Source organism: Martes martes, assembly GCF_963455335.1.
Source record: "Martes martes genome assembly, chromosome: 4".
NCBI lineage: Eukaryota > Metazoa > Chordata > Mammalia > Carnivora > Mustelidae > Martes > Martes martes.
In genome coordinates this window covers 139,831,171-139,843,903 of record NC_137891.1, presented here as the reverse complement: position 1 = coordinate 139,843,903, position 12,733 = coordinate 139,831,171, and the positions used below count along the sequence as shown (strand labels likewise).

The 12,733-nt window shown below is 43.7% G+C and overlaps 1 protein-coding gene across 1 annotated transcript in view; it reads left to right on the top strand.

The window, feature by feature from the left end:
* Nucleotides 1–12,733, top strand: part of ROR1 (receptor tyrosine kinase like orphan receptor 1) — a gene marked incomplete at both ends in the record, with an annotated part of 410,916 nt that overhangs the window by 172,815 nt on the left and 225,368 nt on the right. The gene's annotated exons all lie outside the window — the stretch shown is intronic.

Below are 12,733 nucleotides of genomic sequence, written 5' to 3'. Positions count from 1 at the left end.
GTAGTTTAGACATTTTCACAGTATTTGTTCTTCCGATCCATGAGCATGGAACATTTTTCAATTTTTTGTGTCTTCCTCAATTTCTGTCATGAGTACTTTATAGTTTTCTGAGTACAGATTCATTGCCTCTTTGGTTAGGTTTATTCCTAAGTATCATATGGTTTTAGGTATAAATTGTAAATGGGATTGACTCCTTAATTTCTCTTTCTTCTGCCTTGTTTTTGTATAGAAATGCAACTGATTTCTGTGCATTGATTGTATATCCTGACACTTTACTGAATTCCTATACAAGTTCTAGCAGATTTAGAGTGGAGTCTTTTGGGTTTTCCACATAAAGTATCATATCATCTGCAAAGAGTGAGAGTTTGACTTCTTCTTTGCTGATTCGGATGCCTTTAATTTCTTTTTGTTGTCTGATTGATGAGGCTAGGACTTCTAATACTATGTTGAATAGTAGTGGTGATAGTGGATATCCCTGCCATGTTCCTGACCTTAGCGGAAAAACTCTCAGTTTTTCTCCATTGAGAATGATATTCGCTATGGGTTTTTCATAGATGGCTTTGATGATGTTGAGATCTGTACCCTCTGTGCGTACACTTTGAAGAGTTTTGATCAAGAAAGGATGCTGTACTTTGTCAAATGCTTTTTCATCATGTATTGAGAGTATCATATGGTTCTTGTTCTTTCTTTTATTAGTGTATTGCATCACATCCATTGATTTGCGGATGTTGAACAACCTTGCAGCCCTGGAATAAATCCCACTTGGGTGTAGTGAATAATCCTTTTAATGTACTGTTGAATCCTATTGTCTAGTATTATATATATAAATAGAAGGGTAAACACGATGAAGGGATGGAATACAACTGTAAAGATGAAAATTTTAAAAAAATTCTAAAAAAGGAATTGATAAGATGAGTTGACTAGAAAAAAGAAGTGGAGAGAATTTGCTCAGGCTGGAGACTAGAACAAAGCCCTGTGCTAGATTTAGGGTATATTGTGGTCTATTAGAAGAAATTGTATCCCAAAAATTGTTTAGAAGAAAGAACCCTATATGTATAAAAAAAAATAAAGTTAGATACAATGAAGGATAAAATATAACTATATAATGAAGGTTTAAAAAGATTTTTTAGAAAGGTATTGTCATGATAAACTATTTAAAGAACTTTAAAAGAGGAAAAGTTAAAAAAATAGAATAAGAAAAAAATAAAATTAAAAAAATTTAATTAATTTTGCAAGACTAAGAATCATGGGGAGAAAGCAGTGAGTTCCGGGCTTTGCTTTCCCCTCCTCTGGAATTCCGCTGTTCTCCTTGATCAGTGAGCTTGCTCTTGGCTGGTGTACTTGCTGATCCTCTGGGGGAGGGGCCTGTTGCAGTGATTCTCCAATGTCTTTGCTCGAGGTGGAATTGCGCCTCCCTTGCCAGGGGCCTGGCTATGTAATCTGCTCGTTTAGCTCTCGGGAGCTTTTGTTCCCTAAACGCTTTCTGTAGAACTCTGGAGGATGGGAATGAAAATGGCGGCCTCCCGATCTCTGGCCCGGAGGAGCTGAGAGCTTGGGGCCCCACTCCTCAGTGCATCCTGAGAGAAAAGCAGTCAATCACTCCTGTTTCCCTGGTCTCCGGCTGCACTTCAAGCTCACCCAGCCTGTGACCGAGCATTTCTGTCTCTGGTGCACAGCCCCATTTGGAGTCTCCAAACCCAGCAGATTCTTGCCACGCTGTTCTTCTGGCAGAGGAAGGTGGGTCTCCCTGGATCTGCCACTTGTGGGGTCCCTGCTCAAAGAGCAGTGGTCTCACTGTGCCACAGATCACAGTCTAAGGTAACCCTGAGCAGAGAGCTCGCTCCTAGGCTCCATCTTTGTAGTCGGCTTCCCCACTCTTGATACCTGTGAGCTCTGCTACACTCAGGAACCTCTAATCCTTCTGTGGCCCCCATGGGACCTGAGACCACACTGTCCCCACGAGGGCTCCAGCCCCTGCTTAGCCTCTGGAGTGATGTCCCTTAGTGGAACAGACTTCTAAAGGTTCCAATTTTGTGCTCTGATGCTCCACTGCTTGCTGGGAGCTGGCTCCTCCCAGCACGGTCTATCTTTCCATGGCTTTGGATTCACTTCTCCGCACGTCCTACCTTTCAGAAAGTGGTCGATTTTCTGTTTCTAGCATTGCTGCTCTTCTTCTCTTCGATCTCCTGTTGGGTTTGTAGGTGTTCAGAATGGTTTGATAACTATCTAGCTGAACTCCTGTGATGTGATGTCATCTCAGTCTGTTACTCCTCCACTATCTTCGGCTTTTGTCTAAACATGAAGGTTTTCAGCACTATTTGTGCATCCCTCTTCCCCTCAGAGAGAGAGAGTGAGAGATAACTGGGAAGATAGTAGACTGGGAGGAAGTCACAGAGTAGGTTGAATCTGAGGTAGCGCCAAGAGGAAATATGTCTCCAGTTGTGAGGAGACACAGTGAAGCTCAGGAGTGAGACCAGAGCTAAGCAAACGGGTTTAGTGAAGTCATCACTGTGACAGAGTACTAGTTGGGGTAGAAATTTGGTTGCTAAAACAAAGACCCCAAACAACAGTGGCTTATACAAAAGTCAGCATAAGCCACCCAGGGCTTTTCAGTCTCTTCCTGTTGTTCTGTCTTTACTGATTCGTAGTCCTCAGCAGATGGGCCAAGATGGCTTATGAGTGTGCCTACATTCCATCCAAAGGAAAGGGATCACGGAGGTGGAGGGAGGGCATACCCACTTTTCACATTCTGTTGGCCAGACTTGGTCGTATGGTCACACCTAGCTGCAAGGGAGGCTGAGAAACAGTCTTTGTTCTGTGGAAAGCCAGATGCCTAGGCATAGTTCTACTATTTTGGAAGAGGTACTGGGACAGGTGACCATTTCTGCCACAGGTACCATTAAATAAAGACTGCAGGATGGGTGAGGTCATGGAGCAAAAGGTGAGATGGCAGTAATGAGTTGGGCTTTTTAGTCAGACTGCCTGTTATGGCAATGGAGGTATCTAAAAAGCTAACAGAAGATGTGGCAGATTAGACCAGTAGGCAAAGCAGGCTGGTGTTGTTTGAGGGATGGAACAGTGGACAGCTTTGTCAGATCCGCAGAGTCTGAGGGAATTGAATTGCTGATTAGCAGCTCACTGGGGAACATTCTCGGTTGTGGGAGGTGGAGATGGACAATGGCTGAACTGCAGAGGTAAAGCCTGGACAAGTGGAGTCAGCGGGTGTGAGTCCCCCTGGAGAGGTTTGGCAATCAGAAGGACCTCGGAAGATGCTGGAACCCCAGGGGGCAGCCAGGTTAAGTGAAATTAAGTTCACATGTCTGAAGGGGTTTATACATATTAATTTTACTTTTTTTTTTTTTTTTTAATTGGGAAGAGGCTTTTAAAGAAAAAAAATCCTCTTAACCAAAAGGAACTAATTCTTTTAGGGAGTTTGCTAATGTAGACATAAATTTTTTTCTTTGGCAGTTTTTAATTTTTTTTCTCTCCCATCTCCTTCAGATAATCTTATCTCAATTTTGAATCAGAAATCTTATTTATAGCTTTTCTGAAGAGAATTATTTCAATGGGGCCAGATTCTTTGCCCTTTGGGCTTATTTTCTTTTTAAAAACAGATAAGTTATCCCTCCTTTTTCTTGGGAGAGACAGTTAAAGTATTAATTTAAAAACAATGATTGTGAGCTGAAAGGAGGCGTAAATCAAAATAGGAGAGATAAATTCAGCTGGCTTCCTGTTTTTGTGTTTCTATTTCTTCTGCTGGAGGGAAACTAAAAATGCCAAAATTCCATCTTTCCCTCAGGACCAGAAAGGAACTGAGCACAGCTTACATCCTTAACAAACCTGGAGTAAATCGGAAATAGTGTGTCCTTCTCACGCTCCTTCCTTCACTATTTCCCCCTTCCCTCTTCCATATCTGATTTAGATGAGCAGCCTTGGCATTCAAGGCTCCAAGATAGCCAGGCACAGGTGCTTTCAAGAGCTGTAGTAATTGCGATTACTTTTTCCTGAGTGCCTACTGTGTTCACTACATTGTGTTGTTGGGCTCACAGACTTCCTTGATGCAGCCTCACTTGTGGCTGTCATCCCAAATTCAATGATGAGGAAACTGTGGCTCAGGGGCCTCTCAGCTAGAGAGGCAGGGGAGCCTGGGTTTGAAGGCCATCTGGATCCGAAGCTCGTGTGCCTCACCCGTAATTATCTTTACAAAGATTTAGTCGTTGAGTACTTGTTTGGGAAGGGAAGGGAGAAGGACAAGAAAGCTGGTCCTCCTCAGCTTGACTGCTTTCAGCGTCAGAAAGGCAAAGGTCATTCCAGTAGACGTCAGGGGAGTCACTGAGCAACACAGTGCAGCTCTCGGGAGGCTGAAGAGGAAAGTGGATGTAACCAGGGGACCCCCCAAAACAAATATTCCCAGATTTTACATAGAGTTCCCGGATCTAACTCACAACATTGTTGAGGAGTAGGTGAGTTAATACAGGTGAAGTGCTGAACGTGGTACCTAAGACATTAGTAAGCATTCAGTAAGCATCAGCTATTATCAGGTGTGCCCAAGGCAGTGGCCCAAATTCCACCCTTGTCCCTTGGCTCCCACTAACTCAGTGTGTCTGAGGGGTCCTGTTTCACCATCGTATATTTATTTTATGAATTGCTCATAAACATCCTGATACCTTGTGGAAAAAGCTTGTGGAATCAACTGTTGAGGAATATATTTTTAAAACTCATTTTCAAACATTTTAAAAGAGAAGGTTGTGGTGAAAGAATTCAAACCTGACCGAAGAGTGTAAAGTATGCCCACCCTTGCCCTGATTCCTGGAGCCATTTACCATTTTCTTGGCTATCCTTCCATCTAAAACTTTAAAACATGCATACACAGATGTACTGGAATTGAAAACATTACCTTTGAGATGTGCGAAGAAGAGGTAATGTCTTTTTTATTAACTAGCTAGTCTTCCTCCGCACTGCCTGCTTCCTAGTTACGGTGGGACAGTGGAGGTGGGAAATGGATTTGGATTCAAGCTTGGGCCTCCGGCCTCATGGCGTCCTCTGCTTTGGGTTGGGCTGGGCCAGTCTTGGGCCTGTGTCTATGGAATAAGTCTGTGACTGATGAAATTATAGGCCGTGCTCCCAAGGGAATTGTCACCCAGATTATATATCATGACATGTGTGGTCAGCTGTCTTCCGTCACCACTGGCTCCTGCTACATCTTCCTGAGAGTCAAGGACGCCCTTGAAGTGCCCTCCTGCAACTGGAAAACACCAGTGTGATGTGCTGATGCCGTTCCAGTCAGTACAGGGCCTCGGGCCATGGAGGTCCCCTCTGCCTTCCAGGAGTTCCTGGCAAGAGCATAGTACATGCTCTGAATGGCTTTTGCTTTCCCCTTAACAAGCATAACTCTGCCCCCCTTTGCCTTTCTGTAATTTCAGCCCACGGTGGGGGATGAGGCTCCATGATGCCAGGAAGCATCTTCTTTCTTCTTCTCACATGTCCCCTAAAGGGAGGAGGGGATTCCCCTTATATCCGACTCTCCTTCTGCTCAGCTCCTCCTGCCTCCTAAGGTCATACCAGTGGGATGGCTGCTAGGGAGGAAATGAAAGCACATTGGATGCATGTCTTTAAAACAGTCCATCCACTGCATGACTCAGTGTCTGTCTATCTGTCGATCTAGACATTTATGCATTCATGTAACTTTTCCCTATGAAGTGTTTTGCTATTTGCTTTTGCACTGATCAGTATCCCTTGATAATCTTTCCATTGCAGCAGTTAGAAGAGGACCTCGCCCCTTCAAACAGCTGTTTAGAATTTTGTTGTATGGCTCTATCAAAGTTTATTTACTCATTTTCTTATTGACTGGCATAGATTATTTATGGTTATGCAAGTATGTCTGAAAAACACTTCATGGTCTCTGCTCATATTTTCTTTCTTTTTCTTTTGCAAATTCCTTTTTTTGTCACCTCATACACAAACAACAGTGTGTCAGTTAAGAGTTTCTTATTCCTGGTGAATCCTCCAGCTGCTGCCCATTCTTCCTTTACGCTTATAATCCTTTGCTTGACAATTTTGACAACAGAAATATAGGATTGTGGTTTCAGGGGAAGGAGTAGCAGCAATGGCATATGAGTGTGCAGATCCCCAGGTGCATATTTTTTTCCTTAAGTGCATATTCTGAGTCATGAGTAAGAGAAGCACATTTTCAGACAGGATTGGCATTTCTTTTTCTTTGCCTAGAGGAAAAGAAGGAAAGTAAAACTATATGGCTAGATGGGTAGGATAATCTTGAATATATAGTCGCTTTCACAATTTGAAGTTTTTCTCACGTAAAAGAGGTCTAGAGGTAGGTGACAAGTCCAAGGCTCACATGGTGGCCCCATAAGATCATGGCTCCTCCTATCTTTCTGTTCCTTCTACATATATGCTACCTTCATAACATGTAGTTCCATCCTCAGGATCACAGGATGGCTGCTGGGGCTTTATCCATCACATTGCATTCCAGGCAGGGAAAAGTGAAAGAGTAAAGGACAAAATGAGGCATGTGCCCACTGTCTTCCTTCTTAGGAGCTTGCATGACATCCCACATAACACTTATCTTTTTATCTCATTGGCCAGAACTTGGTCACATGGCCACACCTAGCTGCACTGGGGTTCTGATAGTACCGGCTGAGGGAAGAGTTGATACTGGGTAGGCAGCTAGCAGTCTCCGTCTTGTGTGGTTTGATCCATTGTTTGAATTTCTCATTTCAACAAGTGCTGACATATATGGAATAGTAGGTTCTTAGAGCAGAGATGTGAAGTAGCTTAAGTTTATATCTCTTTGACCTCGCCCATCATCTAGGTTTCTGCCTCCTTTGTTTTAGGAATCTTGTCATAAACTGTTGTTCCTGGATGATCAGGGAAATTTAGTACAACACTTGGCCATAATTTAGAAGTAGATGATGTGTTTAAAGTTTCTTTCCCCCCATACCCCTTTAAAACTTCCAAGTTCTGGGGCGCCTGGGTGGCTTCGTTGGTTAAGCAACTGCCTTCGGCTCAGGTCATGATCCTGGAGTCCCAGGATCGAGTCCCGCATGGGCTCCCAGCTCCACAGGGAGTCTGCTTCTCCCTCCTCTGACCTTCTCCTCTCTCATGCTCTCTCTCAAATAAATAAAAATCTTTAAAAAAAATATACCATGACTTAAATACTATCTTTAAAAAAATAAAAATTAAAAAAATAATAAAACTTCCAAGTTCTGTGTGCCATCTTTGCTGGGCACTGTTGGGTAGTGGGTTTGCTAACTGAATCAATATGAACTAAGGAGCTAGGAGTTCACAGTTTACCATTCCAACACCAACTTCCATTGCTCTCCTCATTCTTCCAAATTCTTACCCTGCAACCATGCTGAATTCTCTTCCCTGGGTTCATTGTATCCTTTAGTAAGTTCATACTAGCCCAAGCTGGCTCTTCTGTCTGGGGTGTCTTCATTTCTTAACCCCTTCTCCAGCCCCACTGTTAGCATACTTTGCTCACTTTAAATGACCCCATTCAAGCATCATTCTTGCAAGAAGACTTTTCCAAAAAATTTTGAAAGATTTTATTTATTTATTTAAGAGAGAAAGACTACGTGAGCTGGGGGAGGGGGAGGAGGAGAGGGAGAAACGGACTCCCTGCTGAGCAGGAAGCTTAGTGCAGGGCTCAATCCCAGGACCCCAGGATGATGATCTGAGCAGAAGGCAGATGCCTAACCAACTGAGCCACCCAGGTGCCCCTCAAAAAGCCTTTTCTAATTCCTTAGCATTAATATCCTTCCCACTGAGCTCAGGGTTTCTCCAGGTCACTGCTGTCACAGTTTATCAGACTGTGTCATCACAATTAATGTACGAGTCTGTCTTCCCCCAGTAGACCCTGAGCTTCTTGAGGGCAGGACAGCGAGTTTACCACTCAACCTCTTAGTGTAAAAGAATCCTCATTACTGTTTGTGGGATGAATGAATAAATGAGTGAATGAATGAATGAATGATACCGTTCAGTACTTTGAACCAGAGGGAGAGTAAGTAAGAATTTCCCTGATGGAAATTGTTTTTGGTGATGGAAGACCTACACACAGCCCTATCATGATGAAGATGTCTTCCTACTTCATCAAAGCATAGAACATGCCTGAAATTGCTGTTATTCTAAACCTTCAAATAGCAGCTCTGTGGTTAAGATCGTCAAGGGAGAAAGTCTGAGTTTGTGCAGCTGAAGGGATTCGTGAGACCCCATGAAGAAAATGCTAGGCTTTCTATCATGGTTTATTTTTAAATAGGAACAGGTCTGTGGCACTAATCCCATTTGAATTCTGGGGCTCTGTTTAGCAGAAAGATGAGCCAGAGACCTCAAGTTACATTTGTTGTTAAAGTTTGACCAGATACTTGGTGTAAGTGTGTGTCATGCATGACTTTGCTTAAGTAATTAACATTCTTGTCAAGGCTCCTTAAAAGGGTCCTGTGTTGTAGAGCCCCTCAAAAGACTGGTTGAAACCTTTGAACTCCCAGCCTCTCCATTTATTGCCAATTACTGATATGCTTAAGTTTCATTTTTCTAAAAAAATACAAAAGGGATTAGATCTTGAAGGAGAAATGTTTATTCTTAGGAGAATCAAGCTTGGAAAAGGGGGCAATTTCAAAATGAAGATGTTAAGTGTAGACACGGTATTAGAGGATGTGGATTTGGAAAAAGTTTAAAGATCATTTTAAGTTAGGAAAAGAAGAATTAACGTGCCTATGAGCATGGTTTTCAGGTATCTTACGAACTATGAGGAGGCTGAGTAGTTTGATGCCCCGGAGGGCTGAACTGGCATCTAATTATCTCCTTTCCTTTCTTTTCTCTCCTCCTTCTTCGTCTCTTTTCCCTTCTTTCCTTCTTCCTCCACCCTTCCTTCCTTTTCTTTATTCCTTCTCCCCTTTCAACTCCTATTAGATGCTGTTAAGATTGTAAGGTCTGTCAGAGCAGGGGATGGATCTAACTTGTTGATAGAGGCTCTCTTGAATGAATGGAGGAAGGGATGGATGCTTGCAATGCCCCAAGCACTGGGGTACCAAGACAAAAGATGCAATCTGGAAGGGAAAAACTAACTTCCCTGCAACACGGGGACCTCATGCATGGAGATGCATGCATGGGGGCTGCTAAGGGAGCAGAAAGAGGGGTGCAGCATCACTCCTAGCTACAGAAAGAAGGAGGCAGGGGCAGAGAGCCTCTCTAGAGTGGGTGATGATTTCGCTGGTGTCCATATCAGGTAAGGGCGTGGAGGGAGTGCCTCAGATGGAACCAAGCATGAGCAAAGGCCTAGAGGTAAGAGCATCATGGCATAGGCTGTGATTCCACATTGTCTCTGTGCTACCTGTGAGGAAGGGCAGAGCAGTGGTGATGGGAGGTGGTGCTAGGAGACATCAGTGGGGGCCCACAGTATGTGCCAGGTGAAAGATGAGGGTTCTGTCTGGACGTAATGGGATGCATGATGGATTTTTTTTTTTTTTTAAGATTTTTTATTTATTTGACAGAGATCACAAGTAGGCAGAGAGGCAGGCAGAGAGAGGAGGAAGCAGGCTCCCCGTGGAGCAGAGAGCCCGATGTGGGGCTCGATCCCAGGACTCTGGGATCATGACCCGAGCTGAAGGCAGAGGCTTTAACCCACTGAGCCACCTAGGCGCCCTGCATGATGGATCTTAAGCAAGAAGTTTTAAGGGTGCCTTTTTTGAGGAGAAGGAGAAAATTTGGAAGCTGCTATTAGATTAGATAAGATGGTTCAGTAAAATCAGATAAAGGCCCGAACTTGGATATGGTAGAGGATGAAGAGAACAGATAGATTTGGGAAAGTGTTAGGACTTAATGCCTGATGACTTTGGTTGACGAGGTAGGGTATGGTGCTTTGTGTACTAGACAGTGCGTTTCTCACTAACAGATGCCATGTGTTATTTTTATACCCTTAATGCCTACTTAGATCAGTATCTCGTACCTAGTAAAGTTTAATTTTAATGATGTTTATTTAATGAGTGCTTTAATTAATTCATTAATTATAGTATCCCACGCACTGCATGAGTGAAAGGGTGCTTGTTGCCTCCCAGTATTCATTTCTCTTTTAGTAAAAGAACTGTGATTTGTAGCTATGTACATTGCCTCCCAGCTAAAAAAAACAAAAACAAAAACAAAAAACAAACCCTACGTTTTCCAGTTGCCTTTACACCTAGGTGTGGTCATATGACTAAGTCCTAGTTAATGAGATCCAAATACAAGTGCTGTTTGGAACTCAAAAAAGCCTTCTGGAAGACGAGGATGCACCCTTGGCTTCTCCCCTTCCACTCTCTCTTTCGTCCTTGCCGTTGTCTGGAATGCAGATTTGTTGTGTAGGGTACCAGCCTCCATCTTTCTGAGGATGGTGAAGCAGTGAGACAGATGCAATCTGGGTCTCTTCTCTAAAGACAGACATAGTAGTCTGAATTCGATTTCTTCATTCCACTCGCTCCTCGTCAAATATTTATGAAAGTCCTATTTTATGTCTAGTACCGTACTAGGAGCAGGGGAATCAAAAATAAATAAATCACACTCCTTGTCCCAAAGGGAACCTACAGTTGATCTCCAGCGTTTTGAAAGAAGGATTTCCTTCCCTTCCTACTCCTGAGGTGAGTGCAGATCAACTTGTGAATTTCATCAGTTTGTGTGAAATGAACTGGGCTATTCGAAGAAAGCCCGTACCCTCGGCAGCTGGGCCCTTTGATTGCTTTCATTGTGTATTGGTGCATCCCAACTTCTTGGTTTGAGTTTCAACCCTTGGCGTATGGGCTGTAGGTATGACCTAAAGCTTTGGCAACTTTTAAAAGGAAATATGAGTTTCTCAGTGGGGCATGAAGAGACTCACAGCTGAAAACCTAGGGTTAAGGGTTCACTTAGGTGTTAACTTCGCATTCCAATGTCCGCATGGCCTTATGCCGCAGCAGGTACAAGGAAATAGAAGATTACCTAGTATGAATTGCTGCTGTTTCACGAGCCCTTCTTAATACTTCGTGCCCTTTACCCACCATCAGTTATTTTACTCTAACAACCTCCATGAAGAAGTATCATCATCTGTAATTTACAGATGAAGAAATTGAAGTTTGGAGAAGTTAAGAAATCCCAGGTCTTCATGACTCCAAGGATTCCCACTGCAATCTCCTGCCTCCTTAGGTGACTTTAGGTGTATATACTTAGAATCTGTCCCTGGTGAGGCTAGACAGGAAGGGCTAGACCACCTGACTTCCTGGTGACCGTGGCTAGTCGTGGCTGGCTATTATCACAAATAGTGTTGTCCCTGGAGACTTCAGTAACGGTGTTCTTACATTTAACATTTTCCCAGACATTACATTTGTTTAGGAAAACACCCAACTTGTTAAACCTCTCTGAGCAGACCGATCATAATTTGTAGCTATTTTCTTTAAAAGATGGAAAACTGGACCCTGGGTTTCTGGAAGCGATGCGAGGACTCTTCTCCCAGGGACTTGCGGAGTCACACGTCACAGCCTCTGAGAATCAGAAGTGTTCAGAGAGATTGTTTTATGCTGTTGTGCTTTTATTGCTTCCTTCAGTATAATCCCAGCGCCTTAGTCTCTTCGGACTGCTATGAAAAACAAAAACAAAAACAAAGAAAAATACCATAAATCGAGTGGCTTATAAACAACCGAATTTTATTCCTCACAGTTTTGAAAACTGGAAGTCCAAAACCAAGGTGCTAGGAGGTTCAGTGTCCAGGGAGGGCCTGCTTCCTGATTCATAGATGACCATCTTTCTGCTGTAACTTCACACGACAGTAGGGGTTGGAAGCTCTGTGGGGCCTTCTTTATAGCGGCACTAATCCCAATTATGAGGGCTGTACCCTCACGACCTAATCGCTCCCACAGGCCCTACCTGCTAATGCCATCATGCTGGGCATTATGTTTTAACATAGGAATTCGGGGGGAACACAACTATTCAGTACATAGGGCCCAGAGTTCCACTCCTTGTGTCTAGGGACTCAGTTTGTGTTAGATGGTATGCATATTAAAGATGATAGTTCCTTTTTGGATACTTTCAGGTTTCAAATTTGTTAACAAAATAACAAATTAAGCTTGAGGAACTCCTAAAGTAAATATGGGAGGCAGTTGTTCTAAAAATGAATATCCCAGGGGCTTCCGAGTCTGACAGACATGGATTCGAATTCCATTTTCTCTGCTAGCCAGTTGTATGGCCTCGGGCAAGTCACTAGAACTCTGGCCTCAGCGGATTCCTCTTGAAAGTGGGGATATGACTATTTGCGATAGTACCCTCAGAGGATTGCCATGGGGACTGAATCCTGCACTGGGTCCAGCTTGAGCGCAGTGCCTGGCACAGGGTAAACGTCGAATGCCTGTCACCCACAATTCGTTTGCATTCTGATCATCATGCTCTGTCATGTAACGTCTTGGATGTAGTCAAAACCGGTTAGCTCTTTTGCACGTTGCCAGACAAGTAGGCCAAAAATGCTGAGCAAGTGGAGACGTTGCTTTGTTGGTTCAGTTACCTAGGACTGTCAGAGACACAGCTGGAATCTCCCCCATTGAGCGTCAGCTGTGCATGTCAAGATATGCCTCCCGGGTCTCTCCTGCGTGTGGTGCCCTCACGGCCGGCAGAACACACCCGCACTCAGCGTGTTGACAGAGTCACGACCGTGGCTTTTCACGAGAACAGTCTGTCCTACCCCGGAGTCTTTGAGTTTTGCACAGGAATAAACAGAGCC